Genomic DNA, 5,489 nt, shown 5'->3' on the forward strand with positions numbered 1-5,489 from the left:
TTAATATTGCAGAACTTTATTTCTTTTTCTCCACCACCGGGGTCTTGCTCTCACTAGGGTCTTGCTGCCACAAACCTTACTCACCTCAAGTCTTGTTTCAAGTCTTTCTCATAGCAAGTCTTGCTGCTCCAAGCCTCAGCCGCCTGGTGTGAGAAGCACTCTTTATTTTGCTGCTTCATCTGTTGATCATTAACAAGACCATGTGTCTGCAGTTAAGGTAACTGGAGATGAGAAAGGCTAATGGCTAAAAAAAGTCAACTTCTAGGCTTACACCACAGTGCTGTTTCAGTAGTTTTTGGATGTTCTTCAGCAATATTTTGCTTGACGTGACACTAATGATATTGTTAGATAATTTCTGCACTAGAAATAGTTCCATACAAGTAAGAGCAAATTATACATTAGCAAAGAAACAAAATAATTAAAAGGAATAAAAGCAGCCTTTTCAATACCTCATTAGCAAATCAGATCTCTACAGCATAGATGAAAGGTATCTCAATTTAAATTTTGCTCATTATGTAAAAATTAACTCTAAATGGATCATACTTTAAGTCAGTTCTGGCTCATAGCAAATCTCCATTAGGTTTCCAAGGCCATGTATCTTATCAGGAAGAAACTGTTCGACTTTCTCCCTTGGAAGAGCTGGTAAATTTGACAGTCAGAGACATGCATCCATTAGTTAGCAGGATAATATGTCATAGTAAATACCGTAAGAGCACTAGGCATTATTGGTTTTAGGTCCCTTCAAACTGATTATGACTTATAGTGACCCTGTGAATAATTGCTCTAAAGCTGGCCATTCCTTAACCAATCTCATTGTATCTGATACATCTGCCCCCATTGCCACAGTCACTGTGTCAATCCATCTCATCCAGCATTTTCCTCTCTATCCTTTCATTAAATCCTTCTTCAAGAACTGGACCCACCAGGCAACATGCTTAGAGTAAATAACATAGTGTTTCAAAATTCCTGCCTCTAAGGAGCAGCCTGATTTTACCCAATCTAGGACAGACATTTTCATCACTGAAAATCTCTATATATCTATTAGTACAAGGGGGAAAAGGTAGTAGCAAAGGCAAAAACTGGTGTGGAAAACCTGGATTTTTAATACGTTGTTTGAGGGTTGGAAAATTATGTGATTTTTCTGGAAATATTTTGGCAGTTTCTTAAGAGAAAAAATATAAGTGTATGCTTAACATATATTGTGTGGGATGAAATAGATTCTGACTCAGTGGTGCTATATGGCATAGTAGAACTTCTGCATAGGAATTCCTAAGCTGAAATCTTTACTGGAATTGATTACCAGGTCTTTTCTTGCCCAGAATCATTGATGCATTTGAACCACAAATCTGTTGGCTAGCAGTTGAGAGCTTAACCATTATACTACTAGGCTTCCTTATACCATAGTATGGTCCTGAAAATAAAAAGTAATAGATTATTCAAGGAGAAAACCACTTAAGTGGATCTCAAGGTTATTAAAATGAATGAAAAATAGTCCATATCAAAAGGCCACGTACTATATTAGTGACAGTTTAAATCTACCAGTCATTCTGAGAGAAAAATTTAAAAAAATGAGAGAGTAGGGTTCCATTAAGATTTACAGTTTCAAAACCCCAATGGAGGATCTCCCTGGGTCAGTTACTTTGTTAAGTTACATATGAAGTAAAAAAATAAAAAAAACATATAAAGATGAAAACAGATTAGAGATTGCTAAAAGTTAGAAAAGTGAATGAAGGCTATGACTTTAAGGACTAGCATAAGAGAGATGTTTGAAGTGGCAGGACAATTTTGAGTCATGATTGTTATGGTGGTTACATGAATCTACAAATACTGTACAAGGTCTAAGAACTAAGAACATGTACCAATGTCAGTTTTTTTAAATTTTTATTTTCTACCATAAGTATATCGGGTCTACTTTCTACCATAAGTATATCAGAGAAGACTGGGTGGAATACAAAAGTCCCTTTCTGCTGTTTTCATAATTTCCTCTGAGTCTTTCTGTGAAAATAAAATTATCTTTAAAAGTAAAAGAGAGCATATTTTATGGCTAAAATATAACTCAAATTATATCATTAATCTTGTGGAAAATGTGAACTACTTTAACATATGGCTTCCTAAACACATTGTGGTTATAAAAAGATGGACTTCCTGTGCATTTAGCAATGCTTTCTGTTTAGTATGTCCTTTGCTAATCTAGGTTACATTTTTTAACAGAAAACTTTTCATCAGAAGTGTAGAAGATTCAGACTTAAAGAGATCTGATCTTTAATCCTCAAATTAGTAGCTATTAATTTATTTTGCTAGTTATATAGTCATGAATAAAAGCACACTTTCTGAGTTTCAGTTTTTCCTCTTTAAATAAGTACTTATAATAAAACATTATGGGCAATAAAAATATAAGTCATAGCAATTTCAACTATCCATCGATCATCCATCTATCTTGTTTTTAGAACTGATTTGTCAATATTGTGAGTCAATGAAGGCTTTACATAATGAATATAAATTATTGTCATCGTTGCTTCCTGAAAGGTCACTTAATATTTACTTATTTCTAACCTGAATATTATTTCATAAAAAGAACAGAAGATCTCTGAATTAAGATATGTATGTATATAATATGTATGTAGGAGACTAAGTATTTTTAAAAAATCAAATATGGTGGGTGAATAATGCTGCTATGAACATTGGTGTACAAGTCTCCATTTGTGTCTCAGTTCTCATTTTCTCAGAGTAAAATCCAAGCAGTGGAATAGCTAGGTAATATGGAATTTCTATGTTCAGCTTTCTGGGGAAGTGCTAAACTTCAGAGTGGTTGTACCATTTTACAACCCCACCAACAGTATATAAGAGCTTCTAACTATCCACATGCTCTTCAACATTTATTACTTGGAGTCCTGTTAAAGTTTGCCATTGTTGCTGGGATGAGATGCTATCTCATTGTGGTTTTGATTTGTATCTCTTCTATTGCCGGGGATTTTGAGCATTTCTTCATATGTCTGTTGGTCATGCAATATCTTCCACTGAAAAAATTATTTTCCATGTGTTTTACCCATTTTGTCATTGTGTTAATGGTCTTTTTCTCATGGAGGCCTTGTAGGATTCTGTAAATTTTGAATAATGAGACTCTTCCCTGAAATGACATTGCCAAATGATTTTAATGTGCACAGGGATGTAATCCTCAAAAGATCCTACTCAATCAATTTTACGTAATTCATCAATTTTACCCCCTCTATATTGGGCATTTCTGGCTCTGTTTGAAAGTCTCAATACCACAGACTTGGACTTCTAAGCTTGATTCCAGTCTGTCTCTTATGAACTTTATGGTTTTGAGCTTTACTCTCAGGTATTTCTCTACTGTGTTGTCCTTCCATCCTTCCAAGTATGATGTCCTTCTCCAAGGACTGGTCCATCTTGGAAATATGCCAAAAGTATGTGAGACAGAGCTTCAAAATCCTTGCCTCCAGAAAACATGGTTTTACCCACTCCAGGACAGACCTGCAGCTGTCTGCCTTATACTCTTGGCAATTACATAGTATATCATACACTATAATTAACCACAGAATACTTGTGATAGGAAATTGTGGTTATTGTTTTATGATGCAATAAATAATGAATGATCACCTCTATCGCTAAACAACCAGATGTAAGCAGCTCAGGAAGATGTTGAGTAAAGAAGTCAATGTAGTAAGGCTTATATTAGGAAAAAGATATATATCTATGTTACATCTTTCATTCAATAATGTTCATCAAATCTCTTCTAGGGAGAAGATATGTACTTTGTGGCACTTAGAGAAAATCACAAAAACATTTAGTCTCCAAGCTCTCACAAAGAATATTGTTGTTGCTAGGTACCGTCGAGTTGAGTACAACTCTTAGCATCCCTATGAACAAAAGATCTAACACCTTTCTATCCTGTGCCGTCCTAACACATTCTGATACACAAGAGTACACTGCAGCAGTCACCAAGTCAATCCACCTTGTTGAAGGTCTTCCTCTCCTTCACCAACCCTCCACCCTTCCCAGCATCACGTCTTCCAAGAAATAGCCCCTCCTAGAAACATGACAAAAGTATATGAGGTGAAGCCTCATCATTCTTGCCTCCAAAGAATACTCTGGCTGCAGCCTCTCCAAGACATATCTGTTCATTCTCTTAGCCATCCGTGGAACGTTCAGTGCTCTTCTCTAACACCACACTTCAAGGGTGTCAGTTCTTTTTCTGTCATCCTTATCAAAAACCCTATGGACACTCACAAAGGATACAGACTATTAAACTGTAAAAATGAAATAGAAAAGTAAAAAATGTCAGTTTAGTAAAGGTATGTTCATCATGTATATGAAATAGATACAAATGCTCAGAAAGTTCTGAGGATGAAGGATTTTTTTTTTCAGGACAGAAGAAGGAAAAGGTTCAAGGAGCTAATGTGCATTGACTTTTCAATTAGACACCAAATTGGTTATATAAATTTTCACTGAAGATATTATAAAATAATATTAAAATTTTATATAAGCATGTAGTTAGATATTTCATATAAAGCTGTATATTTTATATACATACCCACAAAACAGCTTCTTAATGAAAATTGTTGTTACATGCTATTGAGTCAGAAATGATACATAAGTGATCCTCCAGCAAGTTTTCAGAGGCTGTAAATTAAACAAGAGGAGATTGTTCATCTTTCTTCTGCAGAGAAGCTGGTAAATCAAACTGCCTACCTTGGGGTAAATAGCAAAATTCCTTTCCACCAAGCCACTAGATCTCCTTAATGAAAATCATTATCATTGTTATATTTTCATTTTCTTCTTCATCAGTGTGAATTAAACCCCTAAGGTATGTCCTTGTGTTTTGCATATTATTTACCTGAATTTTCTTTTTTTTTAAATTTTTTCTTTATTTCTTCACAAATATTCATGGACTATTTTTATATTGCAAGGCTCTGGTGGCCTAGTGGTAAGAAGCTATGGTTCTTACTAAAGGTATGTGGTTCGAATCCACCACCTTCTCTGTGAGAAGATGAATAATCTCTTTCCATGAGATTTATTGTCTCTGAAAATCCTCTGAAGGGTCAACTATGATTTGTTTCTGACTTGATGGTACTCAACAGCAACAATAGTGTTATGTCACACGGGCTAATATGTACAAAACTAGATAGATATTTGCCTCAAATATAGAAAAAGAAGCAAAAGGTCTGAGACAAAACAGAGTTTGTAGCATGTTAAAGCTTCCCAGTGCAAGCTATTGACAATAAGGTGAATTTTTGACAAAACAAGAAACAAAAGCAAAGCTTGTAAAAAGAAAAAGAAAAAGTTTTAAACCAAGACTTAGAGCAATGTAAAAAGATTGAAAAATAAAACAGGCCTGGAATTCCAAGTGGAAGATGTTTCATGAAGAAAACAATGCTTGCAGATTAGAAGCATTTTCAAAAACTATCAGGAAATTCAGTCATTGTCCAACTCTCTGATGCATAACAAGCGATTGCAAATACCATGGCCTG

This window comes from Elephantulus edwardii, unplaced genomic scaffold (genome assembly GCF_000299155.1).
Source record: "Elephantulus edwardii isolate Elephantulus edwardi_28Jun2011 unplaced genomic scaffold, EleEdw1.0 scaffold00078, whole genome shotgun sequence".
Lineage (NCBI taxonomy): Eukaryota > Metazoa > Chordata > Mammalia > Macroscelidea > Macroscelididae > Elephantulus > Elephantulus edwardii.